This window comes from Panthera pardus, unplaced genomic scaffold, assembly GCF_024362965.1.
Source record: "Panthera pardus isolate Hobbes unplaced genomic scaffold, ASM2436296v1 HiC_scaffold_16, whole genome shotgun sequence".
Classification (NCBI taxonomy): Eukaryota; Metazoa; Chordata; class Mammalia; order Carnivora; family Felidae; genus Panthera; species Panthera pardus.
Window position 1 is genome coordinate 132,983,599 of NW_026526721.1, and position 17,954 is coordinate 133,001,552.

Consider the following 17,954-nt stretch of genomic DNA (forward strand, 5'->3'; position numbering starts at 1 on the left):
GTTGAAGTTCTCATTGTATTCATTCTTCTGAATTTGGTGACAATCTTCATGGCCATTGCTTTGAACTCTTCATCAGGCAGTGGGAGAGTTCCGAGGGTGCAGCTCAGGTGTGGCTTTAGTGATATTGGGGAAGAGTACTTGTGGCAGGGCATGCTGGCAGCTTTAGAGATATAGGAGAAGAGCATTGGGATGGGGCATACTGGCAGCTTTAGCAAGGCTGTATCCATGCACACCCACCTGAGCTAGCAAGGTAGAGGGAGAGTGCAATAATGGTGCTCACCAGTGCCTCTGTCCCTAAAGAACCCCACCTGGTTCCTGCCCCTCTGGCAGATGTTTTATGACTAGAAAATGAATCTCCTTCATGTATTATCCAGTTACCTTTCAAACTACTGCCTTTGTGCTGATCCTAGGATGAACAAATCCATATATAAGCCACTCAAGATGAGTATCTCAGATTCCCATAGACCCCTTGGATCCTTTGGACATAAGCCCTGCTTATTTTCAAAGCTAGACATTTTGGAAGGCTCATCTTTCTGGTGCAGGTCGCAAGGTTTGGTGTGCCTGATGTGGGGAATGATGCTCTTACTCCTTAGGGAAAGTCTCTGGACCTGTGAGATTCACCACCCCTCCACCCCCTGCCCCATTGTGGTTTGCTATGCTAGGGGTGGAGTTTTGGGCAAGACTCTGTCTTTCTGTATCTTCTACCCATCTTGATGTGGTTCTTTTATCCCTTTTTGTGGAGGGGTTTGTTCAGCTAAGTTTTCAGTTCTTTTTCAGCAGGAATTATTCCATATATAGCTGTAGATTTGGTGTAAGTGGAAGAGGTAGGTTCAGAATCGTCCTAGCTGCCATCTTGGACCTCCTCCAACTCCAGTTAGTTTTGATAGAATATAAAACTCAGTGGACTGTGTACTTCAAAGAAGAAATTTATTTCACATACATGATTTTGGAAACAATCAAATGGAAGGAAATACCTTCATTTAATTTAGATCCAGAAATTTGGTTTGTTCAACAATTGTTCTGCAAGATGTTACTATAAATGATCTGTCCCTTTTGTGTCCCTGAAATCAGAGTAAACCTTTGAAAATTTCTTTTGATTTATGTGCTGCTATCAAACTTGAAACAGCATGGCAAGAGAGCTTACTTTTTGTTAAAGCATTTAATCTCTTTCCTGGTATTTGGTTTCTTTAGGTGATGTTTATAGTTTCTGCTTAATTTCAGCTTGTTTTTAAGGACCTGAATTACTTTTTATTGTCATTAATATTGGATTGTCAAAAAACATTCATTGGGAGTGCTGCAGAATTAATAGTAAAAAAGAAAATACATAAAGAATATGGAATACTAATAGGCAGACTTGTAGAAGTAGGATCTTTAATCCCTCAGCATATTTTGCATACAGTGTTAGAAATTCTACCTTTTGTTGCAACTCAAGGATTGGGTATAGAAGGGATCCTAAGAAGTGCTTTGTATGCATCATCTCATGCAAGTCTTCCCACAGCCTGCAAGGAGACTTTATCATTTCCTTTTAACAGACAAGAAACTCATTCCTCAAGGTTTGGGAATTTCAAAGCAAGGTCACAGAAATTGTAAGAGGCAAAGACCACATGAGACCAGGTTTAATTGACTTGAAAGCCCGCACTTTGAACTACTTGTCACCCACTTTCTACTTTATCTTCTGAAATGTATCTTTGACTTTTTCCTTTTTTCTCCTGTTTGCCTAAGGCATTCTGACTCCTTGATCGTGGCAGTTTCTACCAGTCCTAAAATAGCTGAGTGATTTTTAGGAAATTTTGGCCTTTTGTGGCTGAATCTTGGGATGAGGCCAACATGTGCCTAATCAACAAAAGCCATAGTGATAGTCCTGTCCACCATGCTGTAGATTTCTGTCTCATCCACAAAGTCAGGATTTTGCCCTTTTCCTCTCTGCTCTTCTTTGATGGATTTGAAAACTTCTTGGGGAAGTCATTTTCCTTTGTTGTTTCTTTTTTAACAAAATGCTGATTTACAGTTATTCACTCTTTAGGGTACTGGAAGGTAAAGCAGATAGTAATTAGTAACAATTTGTTTTTAGGTGAGCTTCTTCTAATAGTATCTATCCCTATTATTGTTTTGGAATTGTCAAATAATTACGAGATTATAGAATGCATTAATACATTACTAGGAAATCAGTATTCAGGTATTTTCATGGAGCAGGCTAAATATACTGATTTGTAAATATTAATGGCCCGAAACCAAGCAGCTGGATTTAAAAGTAATTAATAATGTAGATTCATGGGATATTTAGAACGGAAAGAGATTATGTAAAATTCTTTTGTAGTTAGAGATACACAAGGCCGTACTGATTAGTACATTTAGCTCCTGGCTATGGTTGAGTTCATTTATTTGCATATTAGCATAACACAATTGGAAAAAAAATTGTTATGTAATACTGCAGTATATGAGTATTAATAGAACAAGATGTGGTCTTCAAGCACTACTTTTGAGAATTTGTTTTTTGCTATAGATAGCTGCATGTGTACGCATGCTATACTTGTGTATGCATATACTCTGAAGACTCTGTTTATAAATAGTAACGATTAAGAGCAAATCAAATAATGTAGTGGTAGGTTGACTCGAGTCCTGTCTTGTGAGAGACTGACGGGTAGCAGGTGTTGCTCTCTAAATTGAAAATGCCCAGGAAGGGGTGGGCTCTTTTTTTATGAGGATTGCTGATGAAGCCTCTATTGCTCTTGACCAATTAGTGTGGCCACAGAGGGATAAGTGACCTCATTTGCAGTTACCATTAGAATCACAAGCCATATGACTCTCTCCATATGGTTTCCTGCTATCTTTTATTTTTCATCTTCCTTCTGAGCTCTGATATCCTGTGGGCATAGTAGATGTGATTTTTCAAATAGCTAATATGGTTTAATGTTTATTATTGAAGGAAATGCAGTGATTAACTTAGATTTTTACTTCTACCAATCTGTGCTAATAGTCCATATAAATATCTAAAGAATTATTCAGATGTTTCATATTGGAACTAATAGAATTCCTGATACAATGCCAGTTTTAAGGATGTGTTTATCTTTGGAGTTTTTGATGGTTTGTTGAAAGAGATCTGTTCAAGGCTTTCTCTAAACATATTTCCGTAAATTTTTTATATATTAAAAAAATTTTTAAAGTAGAATCGCTGTGACATAGGATATGTACGTTTAGCTTTAGTAGATATTATTATGTGATTTTTCACCCACCAGGTTCTGGTTGCTCTAAATGCTTTCTTAACACTTAGTTTGGTTATATAATAGTACCTTCCTGTGGCTTTTAGGTTGCATTTCCCTGATAATTAATGATGTTGAACACCCTTTCATATGTTTTCTTCATCATATGGATATTCTCCTTTGTTACATGCCCATTTAAAAAATTGGCCTTTTCTCTTTTAAAACATTGTAGGACTTCTTTACATTTTCTGGATATATCTTTTGTATGATATGTATATTTAAAATGTCTTCTAGTATGTGAGTTGTATTTTTCCTGTCTTAAAGGGTGTCTTTTTATTGAATACAATTCTTAATTTTAGTGAATCCAATTTATCAGTATTTTCCTTTATGGTTATTATTTTTGTGTCATGTTTAAGAAACCTTTACTTAGCTTAAGACCATGTAGGTATTCATTTATTTAATGTCTAGAACCTTTATTTTCACAGCTACATCTACAATATATCTGGAATTTATTTTTCTGTATGGTGGGAGATAGGGGTCAAGATTTTCTTTCCATATAAATATCCATTTAATTAATTCAGCACCATTTATTTGAAAATATCATTTCCAGGGGCACCTGGGTGGCTCAATTGGTTGAGTGTCCAACTTCAGCTCAGGTCATGATCTCATGGTTCATGGGTTCGAGCCCCACATCGGGCTCTGTGCTGACAGCTCAGAGCCTGCAGCCTGTTTCAGATTGTCATTAATTATTATTGTCTGCCCCTCCCCCCACTTATGCTCTGTCTCTAAAATAAATAAACATTAAAAAAAATTAAAAAAGAAAATATCATTTCACCTCACTGCATTGCATTGGCCCTTTGTCATAAATCAAGAGGCTGTGTATGTGAGAGTCTGTTTCTGGAGTCTATTTTGTTATTTCGGTTTATTTGCCTATCCTTCTGTTCATACCACACTGTCTTTCTTACTAGTTATATAGCAAGGTATATACCCAAATGTACTAGATTGAAAGATATGTACAAGAATGCTTATATAGCAGCATTAACTGTAACAGCCCCAAACTCAAAATGCCCATCTTGTAAAATAGCATATCATATAATGGAATACTATAAAGAAAAAAAACAGAAAGAAAGAACAAAATGAACAGATAACTGCTACATGTGCCACGCCAGTGTCTCAAGCATAATGTTCAGGGAAAGACACCAGAGGTAAAGCAATACATATCGTATGATTCCATTTATATAAGTGCAAAAACAGGCAGACTAATTTGTGATGATAAAAATCAGAATAGTGGTTACATTTGAGGCTAATGACTGGTGGACGGGGGGTGGTACCAATAATAATTTTGGTGCTGGGTGACAGTAATTTTTGGCTGCTGGATCTGGGGATGGTTTTGAGAGTGGGCGTGTCGTAAGAATCCATTGAATTGTATACACTCATGATATTTCTGGGGGTACATCATACTTCAATAAATAAGTTGATTTGAACAAGTCCATTGTGAAAATTAATCACAGTCAGGTGCTTCATTGGCTACTCCACTCTGCAGTAGGTGACAGACAGTGCCTTTCACAGTGTGCTGCTGTCTGTTGATCAATACGTGAAATGTCTTTTAGCTGCAGTGGAACGTTTGTGCTGTGGTAGGACCCGGCGGAGTCCTGAGCTGAGTGATGGCGCAGAGGGCAGGTTGAGGGAGGTGCAGCCTGCTGGAGTAATGTGAAGACCGTTTCTTCATGGACTGTATCGAGGGCACATAGGTCATGGGACTTGGGTGGGAAGGTGACTCCGTGGCGAAGGGCATCCTGGTCACTGTAGTCAGTTTTACGCTACTGTGTTTGCTGGGGATATGCATGACTTGTTGGTGTCGTGTTGAGCATCTTAATCTGTTCAGGTGCGCTCAGAAGGTTTAATATTCGAAAGTGTGCCACTCATACAAAACTTTGAGAACCACTCATTTGTGGAGCACCTGTTCTCTGCATGACAGTTTTCTAGAGTGCGCTTTTTGGTCTCAAAAGCAGTTAGCAAACAAAAACCAGTTATCCAGGTCTTTAAGACAAAAGTGAGAGTTGTTTGATTACCTCTGAATGCCTAGACTCCCAGACGGTCAGCATACGATTTTAGCTCTACTGAACACTTATCTTGTCCCATCTGACAATTCTTCCTGGTGGGGAAAACACCAAATCTTTAGATGGGTCATTTTAGGACACCAGAATTAAATCTGATCTCTAACACTAATAATGTGTAGATCTACTCAAGTCCAATTAAATTAGACTTTTGGGGGGGTTTCCTAAAGTGCCCTGGGAGATTTTAAGGTATAGCTAGGGTTAAGAACGGCTCTGAAGGCTTTCTCCTATATTAGGTCTTCACTGCATTTAGCTCTGTTACATATGAGAGAACAGGCAGCTCCAGGATTACACAGTGACAGGCTAGTGGTGATCCTGTGGTTGGTGGGGGACAGGGGTAGGGCAAAACCTTCAGCTATCTCACAGGAGCTTTCCTCTAAGGAGTTGAGCTGCCCTTTTTCTGAGGGGATACAAAATACCGAAGAAGGGGAAAAACTCCTTAGTCAAATCTGGAGAGACAGATTTTCAAGTACAAAAATGATGGTCTACACTGTACTCATGATTGTACCATAAGAATGTATTTTTGATCCAAGTAAAGGAGTATGTTGTGTCAGTTCCCCCGAAAGGCCTGGGCTGGTTATTCGGAGCCTTGATCTGCCTGGATTAATCATTACTGTGCAGCACTGCTTCCTCATCCATCTCTTGGCTCTCTTCTATCCCTCATAAGACAAAGGACATCGGCGCACCTATGACATTCTGCATGTGGAGGGAGAACCTCCCCGCTGGGAATATTTTTTAGGAAGAATTAATTGGACTGAGACATGAGCACTATTTCTAGAGATAGGTGATTGTACATTTCAGATTTTGCTGAAAGGAGTCTTTGCATTTCCTTTAACCACCTCATCTTGTGTTTAGGTGGCAACGTGGTAAAAATCCTTTTTACTCATGGAAGATGATAAATCGACACTTGTGAGACAGATATCTATTTGTACGTGTAATTTACGCTGGGGGGAAGAGAACCGATCCAGTGACGCTTCAGCACCCCCCATTGTGGCGGGCTGACAGTCTGGGCTGGTATGTCATGACCTTTGGGTGAACGTCTACTTTCTGAATGCTGTGGCATTTTTCTCACCACACAGCCCCATGCGGTTAAGAAGAATGGCCGTTGAACTCCCAGAGCATCTGTAAAATATATTTTATTGGCTGCAAAGCGGTAACACGAAAATATCCAGTGTCCCATAGTTATGGCCTTGAGTACCCACCAAGTAACTTTACTCCTTAGCTTGGTTGCTCTGTTAGCACATCATCACCATTCACATTTATTCTTTCAGGCCAGGTTTTTTTCTCTTCCACATTGGCATGGGTGGATCTTCCGGCAGAGGAGCTTGTGTCTGCTCCTCCTGGGCAGGCGCTGCAGAAGAGGTCTGGTACGAGGGCCGAGTCTCTGGGGACTCCAGTCTCTGGAGGCGGGAGGAGTACCCACAGTCTGGCAGCAGAAGAGTGTTATGGTGCCTCCTGATCACGATGAGGGCCTGCTTATTAACACATACAATTTGATGGAGCAGTTTAATTTACTTCTTTATAAATGGGAAGAACAGTAGAAATGAACTTTAACATTCTTTGGGGGGAAAGCCTATAATCTTTTTGTGAACATTTGGTACTCTGTAATATTTACCAAGCAAAGAATCTGTAAGGAAAAAATTCTTTCCTATGGCATAATTAGCCAGATCTTCTTACCCATCTTTGTTAGGGAAGAAAGTATTGTTGAAGAATATTTTTAAATAGTTAAATAGCCCTTTTGTCCCAAAGAATAGCTGCCATTGATGAACGCTATCCCGAGGGGCCTGGAAACAAGACAGTAAAACAGAGTGCGAGAAGCAGGGCATATGGGCCTCTGCTGGGCTCCTTACTTCAAAGTAGATGAAAAGTGTCCTTTCTGGGGCAGCGCCCTGACCCCCTGCATTTATCCTGCTGTCCTCATTGTTACCAGATAGCAAGGCAAAAAAGAGGAAGATGGCTTAGAAGATGTCACCCAATAACAGGGTGTGAGAAATCTCCTGTCCCCGGAGAGAATTCGGCAGCTCCTGGGCCCACTATTCCTCGGAACACCAGGGGCCCCTGGATCCATTAGTCATGCTCCAAAAGAGCACTTTCAGCCTGCTCCACACCAGGCCATAGCTAGGAAGAGATGTCATTGCACAGCAAGTTGGAGGAGATCTCTTGTGGCTAGAGGTGCCACCCAACTATGTGAGGGTAGGAATGGGGGTGGGGTGGGTGCTGGAAACAGTATCTCGGCGGGCCCTTAATCCACTGGTGGCACCCAGTGGTGTGCCAGGGACACTTGGGCACATTTATCAGGAGGCTGTGTTTTAAAGGTGATGGGGAGGAGAACAGAGGTGTAAGGAAAGGTACGGTCAGCTCTGGGGTGCTCTGCCTCTATTGTTGTCAATGGGATGCCCTCCATAAACAGCTCCAGGAGCTAATTCACGTGAGTGGTCAATTGAAGCTTGGCCCCAAGACGTGTCATGGAGCTGTGGCCCCTGCGCAAATGAGAACAGTAGACAGGTTAGCCTGGCTTGTGGATGTGAGAACTGGACAAGAGGGAGCATCTTGAGAGTGAGAGGAACAGTCAAGCAACTGCATTTGCAAGAAGGCTAATTTCATATGTAGAGAGGACAGCTAATCTAGCCTTAGGCTCTTCTGCTGTCTAAATAGAGCGGTCCCCTGGGGTTAGGTTTAAAACCAACAAGAGAAGAGCCTCAAGTAGGTTGGGAGGCTGGATTCCCCTAGTTTTCCTGGAGAGGCTCAAATGCGAGATGCGGACTCCAGCCCCAGCAGTCAGGAAGCTGGCCTTAGAGACCAGGGGCTGCCGGTCCAGAGTTAAGGGCTCTGATTTAGGGTCTGTGCCCCTGTGTCATTGAAAGGACTCTGCTTTCTCCTCTATTTGCCGTAGAAATACGCGACTTCTTGCCTGCCAGATTTCTTCCATGTCTTTTGGTCACCTGGGTAAAAGTACTTGTTGCATGACTGATGTGGTAAGTAAAACCTGTATAGATCTGGGGAGAATCTGTTATCTGAATGATTCAGTTTCTGCCATTTTACCGTCGATTTGATTCTCCACGTGAGAAAGGTCCATGCTGTTCCTGTAAGTTTGTTCATAAATCCATTAAACTGCTTGCTCTCCTCCCCTCAAAAACCCCAGCAAAACCTCTATCCTATTTTAAAGGTCATATTGTAATTTTTCCCCTTCTCTTATCGTCCGTAACTTAAAATGTTGTTTTCAATACTCCCTGTTCCACCTTATTTGAATATCATGTTTTGGTTTCATATTTTTAATTTCGCTCACTCTTTGACTTTGCTTTGCTTACTGTTTTAAATGGCAACACTGAACGCCAGGCCTGTGTATTCTCCCTAGTCCATCCTTGTTATTATTTCTCAGCTCTGTGAGCTGGTGGGCTGGCAGGATCATTTTAGTCACCACCAGGAGAGTGACCTTGAAGTCTTAATCTCAGTTTCAAAAGGGTCTGTGTAGTAGGTAGCAGTGACTGTGATACTAAAGAAAATCACCTTCGTATTACTGTGGACGATGGTAAAAATTCAGAGAGAAGAATTCAGGCAGTCTCTTAAGGCAGTAGTAACTTAAATACAGTTATTTCTGTGTTTTTAGTATTTTTCAGTGGACTTGAAAAGATGATACTTTCATTAGCAAAATTACAAATTACACTTTATTTTTTCCTCATAGAGAGTATCCAATTGAAGACAGAGGATCTGAACTTTATATCTATCTTATATTTTGACTTCTAAGAAAATCAGTTAAACTCTTTATATTATCGTATTTTCTATAAATTGAAATATAGCTACATGTTGGTTGATCTGCTCATTTCATCAGTATAATTACCTGATGTTTTGAAATAAGTTTAAAACCCCTAAAGCAAGATATTTTAAAAACATAAAATGATGGTTTAAAAAAGAAAACCTTCATAAACCAAAGGAAAAAAAATCTGGGCAAATTCATTTGTATGTTAATAACACCTCATATTTGCATAGTTCTTTAATCTCTAGGAGGCACATTTAACATCAGCTCAGTTTCCTTTCGCAACTATCTTGTGCAGTAGACATCATTTGGTGGCCCCCATTTTACAGGCGAAATGTGGGGGCTCATGTGTACAAAGTCACATGCAGTCGCACAGAACGTCAGCAAGGCTGACCGTGGGCCCCAGAACCCCTGGCCTGCCGTCCGGCCCTCCTTTCACTCTCTTTCCATGCTGCAAGTACCTTCACACAGTTTACTCACATAAATCAGGAAGGTGGCACTTAATTCCTCACCCACTTAACTACCAAGAGACAAAAATAGAAACCCAGTATCATCAGCAACTAATCTTGGGGCAGCACCTATTTGAAGTGCTGAGCTGTATGGCTGATTGAGAAACCAGAACTTTTTTTCTGTTGTGAGGGCTCAGAAGTTCAGTGCCTTGAACATTTGTCTCTGGTCCACTGTTACTTAGAAAAATTAACTGCTTCACTGCTTCTTCTGATAAGGCAGAGCATCTGTGTGTCCTTGAAGTTAAAAAAAATCACCGTTTTGCACTAAATTTATTTAGCAGGTTGGAGCTATTTGTCATTCCAAGAGAGCAACAGTATCACACCAGGCCATTCTGGAGGCCACCTGTTGCTTTCAAAAGCTACATGGAAGGTGTGGCTCCCGGGTGGCTGGAGACCCTTCAGAATGTGGGGGCTGAGTTGTGCCAACTGTGCTGGGGCAGTACCATTCCCACGGTCATGTGGCCCAGGGTGGAGCTGGTGCCTATGAAGGTCACAGACTGTCCTCCTCCGAGGGAGAGACTCCACTCTCTGGGCCAAGTCTGCATCCCTGACTCTCGGTGGGCAGTGCCCACACAAGTGGAGAGTTGTTGGCAGGGAAATCTGAGGCTGTCCCTCCTGTCACCTCCCCACCAGCGTCCTTAGCATATGGTCTCATCTCCTGCTTCTCAGAGAAACCCCTGAGCCTTTGCCTTAAGAGCTGTTCACCGGTCTTCCCTCTGTTATGGTCGGGGGCTGCCTGCCTGCCTTCCCAGCTGTCCCTGTGCCCCAGCTCCCATTCTCTCCCTCCTGTGCTCGTGTCTCCTCTGTCAGCATGCATACATGCTCGCGTTCTTAAACAAGGGACGTAGCAGTAACTTCCCCTCCTCACTCTTCAGTTCTCTCTTCAGCTGGGTCTTGCAAAAGTGTCTGTGATCTGCTCTGTGTCCTTTTCTTGCATTTACTCCTCCACCATCTGCCACCGGTGAAGGTTATCAGGACTCACCATGCCATACTGTTACCAGCCCTGCTTCCCTTATCTCAGGCCTCATCCTGGACAACTTTTCCACAGCCGTAGCTGCAGTTAACTAGGCATTCACTGATGAGTCTCCAATTGATGTCTGTAGTCAGATTTGCCCTGGAAGCCCCAGATATATCTGTCTGTTCAGCTCACTCAGCGCACTTCACTGCAGTGTGTTCAGATCCCGACTTCCTTTTCTTATCCCGCTCCCACCCTCCTCCCTGGTCCTTGTGTGGAGCTATTTAGTGTGGCAAATGGTGCCATCATCCATCCACCTTTCTTTATGGTCAAAGAATCAGTCTGGATTAAAGAGTATTTTTTTTTTAAAGGGATTGGAAAGCTTAAATTATAGCAAGCTCTTCTCTCACAAGAAAAATGCTTGCATTTACCTTTTTGTTTTTTTTTTAAAGAAATGATCAGTTCTAATACATGTTACTATTAAAATTTAAGTAAGTGCATGATTTCTGTGGCAAGAACATGGGCTGAACTGAACTAAAATGATCTAACTCGTAAGTATAACTTTGTAATTTGCATTCTAAAATGGCTTGGTTGAAATTGTACAACTGATCTAGGTACTTCTCTGCCTCTACCCTCAACCCCCATTAAATTTTGAGAGTCTCTTCCTACTTGCCATGAATTGACTTACTTAAAGTTACAAAGCAAAATTTAAGTTGTATCTGGCTCAGAACCATTTGTTTCTAATAGGAAAGGTGTTATAAGTTAGGAATGGGCATATTTGTGAGCCAGGGAGGGACAGTTTTTAAGCATTTTGAAACAGGGTATCCATATGTAGAATTTATTTTCTTTTAAGGTTTCAGTTTAGAGTCTAATCATCTTTAGACTGGAACACCAATTCTTATTCTGGGACTCACGATTTGCAATTTTTTCCCATTGATTTCTTCCTTTTTTTTTTTTTTTTTTTTTTAGGTTTTTAAAAATGTTTACTTATTTTTGAGAGAGAGTGACTGGGGCAGAGGCAGAGAGAGAGGGAGACTGAGAATCTCAAGCAGGCTCTGTTCTGTCAGCACAGAGTCCCAACGCGGAGCTTGATCTCACAAACTGTGAGATCATGACCTGAACTGAAATCAAGAGTCAGATGTTCAACCGACTGAGCCACCCAGGCACTCCCCCACTTTTTTAAAGATTTTTTTTCCCCATTGATTTCTTTCCTGATGCTTTCAAATTAGTTTCTGTGAAGATTTTTGTGTGTATGTGTTCCAAGATATTACTAAGACTTTGCTGCAGGTGAGTACCAGTGGGATAGAATGATGCTATGTATGGTCTGGAAGTCGCCACTGGAGTGACTCTCACGTTACAGAACTAGTTTTGTCCCCCTTTGATGGCCACTAAAGCGGGCCTCTCTTGCCTTGTGACGATGGACATCTGTCTCGTCTCACACTGGAAAATGCTAAGGGCAGCAAAGTACATTGGTTCCCCAGCACTTCAGTTTTACTTTCATCACTGAATTTGGTGAGACACGGAACCCCTAAGCCGGTTGTATAGCCAGGTCCTTGTTAATGAAAACATAGATCCCGCAAAAGCCTGGCGTGCCCAGCTGCAGGGATGCAGCTGCGTGAGAGGACAGAGCTCCAAAGGCTCAGCCAAGTCGAGTACCATACGGCCAGGTGGGGGAGGCCTCGCCAGCGGGGGAGGGTGGTGGTGAAGTTTTACTTCGGGGAAGTGTCAGGTTGCTTTTGTGGCTGAGTACAGAAGAGGCAGAACGCTATTGTAGACATGGCACTATGCGCTCAAGTTGCCTGTGTCTCTTCTGATATTTTAAAGCAGATCTTGGCAGGACAGGTCCCTTCAGCCTGCAGCTGGGCGAGCCCCTGGGCCTTCTGCATTTCAACCACCTGATGCTTTTCAGTTGTTGTGTGTGTATGTATTTTCAAAGAATTCGTCTTTCGTGATGTCTTTTTGGAAAGTACAGTGGCCACGGATATACTTGAAGTGTAGGAATGTGGTGGTAAGAAAACCTTGATCCTGTGAAAGAAGGAGCATCTGGACACGGGCCAGCTAATTTGGCTTTGCTTCTGTGCTGAAAAGTCCCATGTGTCGTGAGCACTGTAGCTCTCCTTGTGCCTGTTTAGTGTCGTCAAGCCTGCCAGCCAGTAATCCTCCCCTGAAAACAGTTGCTGCACTGACTGCACACAGAGCTGTCGGTTTGGCCAGTCCCGGGGCCGTGACTTTTACTCCTTCCCCTTTTTGAGAGATCTTAACAAAAAGTGGGAGCAGACCGTGGAGTGCATTTGGTTAATAACACTGAGGACAAATGTGAGGAGAGTTGTGCGCGAGAGTGTGCATGCGTGTTTTCAGAAAGGGAAAACCCCGTTTTCGGGGGGGGGAGCTTATGGATGGGTCGGCATATTTGGTGGTTTTCTGGCCCCCTACATGTGAGTAAGGTCTGTCTTCCAGTTCGAGGCTTTTCCATCACTACGATGGATGCTGCTGAAACGCTGGCAGTGCCTTTGCTCAGTTGCCGTCCTGCAAGCGCTGCGTGGAAGCAGAAAACCAAGTTGAACGGTGCGCTAGAGTCAGTGACACAGCTGTGGCAGCCTTTGTGCGGGCAGAAGCCAGGAGACTCCGAGAACAACAGCAGCACACCTTTGAAGGTGATTTTGGTGCTGGCAGCCTTGTGTTGAAATGTGTACTGAACCGCCCTTCGTGGCACAGATAGGCTCGGCGGTGCCGTCCTTGTCCCAGAAGGCCCAGGGTGTGTGGGCACAGGCCGTGATGAAAAGTGGATGGAACCGCAAGAGGTCTGGGGGATTTTCACACTCATCGCTCATGCCTGTGCCAGTCTGCTGGCAAAGTTGGGCTGTGATTCCACCCGGCACTACATGCCTTTCATCGTTAAAACAAAAACTAGAAGTCGAAGCTGCTTGAATGTTGGAAGACCAGGATCCAATGTCAGCTTCCTATCAAACCAAAGTAGCTGCCCTCTAAGTGCAACTTTCTGGTAATATCCGGTGTACTTTTTGTTTTATCTGCACTATTTAGATTTCTTTTATTTTTTTTTTTCAGAAGCAACCAGTTAATTTTTGCATTTAAAGTGGGAGTGAAAGTATTATTTACAACAATTTTAAATCTTCTATGTATGAGAAATGGGTTTCCAGTGATGGAATTAATTGCATGCAGAATTGGGTGGGTACGTTTCTGAGAAGTTTTTGTCAGATTTCCAAAGGCATCTGAAATTTAAAAAGCAACCAAACAACTGATTTGGAACAAAGCTGTGCTATTGTAGCAGCCCCAGCTTGCTGTTTAAGTATCCTCAGAATATTAACAGTATACAGGATCCCATTAGTTCTGTGCCCCATCCTCAGGGGCAACTGGAGGAAGGAAGGTGATGGGAAGGAAGAGGTCCCTACAAATGGAGTAGTTGCTGACAGGTGCCCATCACCCTCCACGCCCAGCAAAGGTACCACTAACCATCTTCTACTTTGAGAAGCATAATCCATATCTACACAGAGAGGCTTCTGGGACAGGAAGGACTTACGGTTGACCCTTGAACAATGCAGGGGTTAGGGACACAGATTCCAGTGCAGTCAAAAATCCATGTATAACTTTTGACTCACCCCAGAACTTAACTACTAATAGCTTACTGTTGACCAGAAGTCTTACTGATAACATAAACAGTTGATTAACACATATTTTGTATGTTGTATGTATTCTGTACTATTATAATAAAGGAAGCTAGAGAAAAGATGTTACGTAAATCATAAGGAAGAGAAAATACGTTTATAGTACTCTATGTATTGAAAAAATTGCATATAAGTGGGCTTGTGCGGTTCAAACCCATGTTGCTCAAGGGTTAAGAATGTATCTAGCAACATTGCATATGGACTTTCATGGTCCTAGGCCCTTTTCTCTTTGTGGTCTCCTTCCTCTATTTAAAAATCAAATAAAATTATTACAACTATGCTGGTGTAAAGACAAAATTATTAATATTACATAGTAAAACATTCACCCTGATAGTTCTTTTTTTCCTTCTGATTTTAAAAGAAATTCAGACATTTTTGTGGGCCCCTAAAAACATTGTGGGCCTTAAACATTGTGTCTACTGTCCAATGGATAATTTGGCCCTGCCTGATGTGTGTAGACAATCCCCTCATTTTCTTTCTAAAATGTATGAAGAAGTGGAACATACAGATAGTTGTTCTTTTTATTTCCAATCTATTATTCTTGAGTAAAGTTGAGTTTTTGAGCATACTGCGAATTTAAATTTTGGAGAGATTTTTGCAATTCTTTGCAATTTGTTAATATGTAAATTGTATCTTCATTTTAGATTTTATTGTACTGTTAATTTTTGCAAATAAGTTCATTTTCAAAACTTTAACAAAATTTGAGTTTTAAAATGAAAAATTTACTCTGTTAACACCAGTAATTTATATTTGAGAGGATGTACTCTTTTGAGTATATGCAATGGGAATATTTAGGCAGTCTTTCTAGTTTATGTCGTGATTATATAATAGTTTTTACATAATAAATTATTTTCTCAAATAAATTAGTTTTACCTAGGAACTTATATAATGTCATTTCCTGATCTGAGGTGTTTTTTTATGAATTCTTTGAGTACAAATCTACTTTAAAAGATAGCAGGCAATAATTTGTGACTTGGAAATTTCAGAGTGGCCAGGGAAAGCATGCTCAAAATAGAAACTGTGTTTATTTACTCTCTGCTCCACCCGGTCTAAAATACAGCCATGTGGTTGCAGGCTTGGGGTGGCTGATGATGCCTTGCAGGGTGTTTTTTTCTTTTTTTTCCTGTCACAGAGTTGAAGAAAGAGATCATCCTTTTAACTTTTGATTCCTGTTTCCTTTTTTTGGTAACTCAGATGAATTATTTTCACATGCTGTTATCTGTCAACAAATGAGTTTGACCATGTTAGTTTAGTTTTTGGTTCCTTATCATCTTTCTCTTTATTTATGTGTTTAAGCTCTGTTTCACGAAAGGAAATTTGAAATTGTGGGTTTGCTAACAATTATACCTTAGAAATTTGTTGGTTTACAACAGAGTTTTCCGGGGTGCCTGGGTGAAGCGTCTGGCTCTTGATTTCAGCTCAGGTCATGATCTCATGGTTCGTGAGTTTGAGCCCCACATCAGGCTCTGCACTCTCTCCCCTGCTCTCTCTGCCCCTCCTCCGCTTGCCCTCTCTGTCTCTCTCTCTCTAAAAATAAATAAAAATAATTTAAAGAAATTACTAAATTTTCTCGTGTCTTTCATGATAGTCTAAAAAGATAGCTGCTTTATTTGGTCATTGTGTTTAAAAGGGCCTAGAGAATGAGTTTAGTTTGCATAGATTTATCACCTAGGAAAGACACAACGTCGTGGGACTGAGTATTAACCAGACAAGCCTGACATTTGTGTCACGGACCATGGGAATCCTGGAGAAGAAGTGCACAGCTTAATGTAAAGCCGTGACTACCAGAAAGGGAGCCCAGTGATACCATCGGTGGAATAGCCACACACAGTATTAGGCGCTTGAAGCGTGTGCCACTCTCAAGATGTTTTGCCCAAATGTTGCTTTGTTAACTCTACGGCAGGGCATTAGGGCACCGATGATACCTGTTCCAGAGAACACTGCTTCGGAAGGAGTAGTATGTGGCTTAGGCTTTGGAGTCACCTGCCTTGGTGTGAATCTAGGGTGGGGTCACCTACTAAACTTCGTTTCCTCTTCTCTAAAATAGGTATAATAACGGAATAGACTTTACTGGATTTTTGTGAGAATTTATTGAAGACATATATGGAAAACACAACTTCATAAGAATCAGTGACTGCTTTTGTACTCACTTACAGAATAACAGGAGAAGAAACTTAACATTTAAGGAGTCATGCCCTTCAGGTGGAATCTGGCTATTTACTTACCTTTATCATGACTCCACAAAAGAAATGTCAGTTCACTTCAGTGTATTTCATTTCAGTTTATTTCAAAACACATTTACTGAATCCTCACTACATTTTTCTTTCATTTTAGTGATATCTACTAATTCCAGTAATTTATCCCAAATAATCTTTAAGCAAATAGAAGTGAAACCTAATTTGTGGGTACTATCAGGTTGTCATTCTAATTGTGTATTTAACTCCCCTCTCCATTTCCTGGATTCTGTCTCTATTCTCTATGGAAAATAGACACAAATAGGATGGTATAGTAAACCCTTATGTCCTCATCATCTAGCTTCAGCAGTTATCAGCTCATGGCCAATCTCGTTTCCTCTGTAGTCCTACCCACTTGTCCCCATCGTGTATTATCTTTTTTAAAAAAAATTTTTTTTTTATGTTTATTTATAACTGTGTATTATCTTAAAGCAAGTCTCAGCAACCAACACTCTGAAAGCATTTGGGGGATTTGGGCAGGGCACCAGTGGCATCCACTGCTTGGTGAACTTCCGGGCAAAGGGAATAGTGTGAGCTAAGACCCGTGGATGGCATTGCATAACTTATTAGTGGGGTGAACAACTTGGCTGTCTTTGAGGCAGGTAGCCTCAGGGAGGAGGCGGTGGGGATCGAGGCTGCATCCCAGGTTTTGGTTTGTTATACATTTTTGATGCTAGTCTTTAAAATAGCATGCCTATTCAGATGAAGATGGAATTAATAAAAATGTGATGGTAGCAGAGACCACTGGAAATATATAGTGTATCGATTTATTTTCTGATAATGCCTAAATTGGAAAATTACGGTAATGTGTGATAAGCATTGTGGCATCTAAGTTAGCTGGATATTTGAAACAAGGTTATGTGTCAGCCTTCTTCCTATTTTTTTAGTTATATTATAATTATATTTATAATGTAATATTTAACTACATTAACTTAATATATATTATGTTATATTTAAATATATATAATGTACTTAGTTATATTATAAAAGTAATGCTAGTAATTATAAAAGTAATCTTGGTACATATATGATGACATCCCAGAGTGCAGACATGGTTCTCACTGAGTCCCAGGAGTAATCTAGAAGGGCTTGGGCTTGGGTTATCCATCTGTTTAACTTGGGTAAAAGTAGAAATATTTTACCAACCGAAGAGATCTTTTTATGTTCTTGTCTGATAAATTTAAACAGTTGTTATCCAAATTGATGCATGTGAGCTGAGTTCTTGAGGTGATAACTTAAAATGTACACTCTTGGGGCGCCTGGGTGGCTCAGTCAGTTGGGCGCCCTACTTCAGCTCAGGTCACGATCTCGCCGTTTGTGAGTTCGCGCCTCGCGTCAGGCTCTGAGCCTGAAACCTGCTTCGGATTTGTTTTTAATATTTGATTTGATTTTGAATTTTGAATTTATGGAAATACTTTGCTTGTCAGTTTTTTTTAAAATAGTCATATGGTGTTTCAAAATTGTATCACAACTGTGATTGATCTTCAACCTTAGAAGCTAAA

General features: G+C 41.1%; 1 protein-coding gene across 1 annotated transcript in view; it reads left to right on the forward strand.

Annotated features, from left to right (window-relative positions):
• PLCL2 (phospholipase C like 2) overlaps nucleotides 1–17,954 on the forward strand; it is a 195,507-nt gene that overhangs the window by 14,058 nt on the left and 163,495 nt on the right. The window lies entirely within an intron of this gene.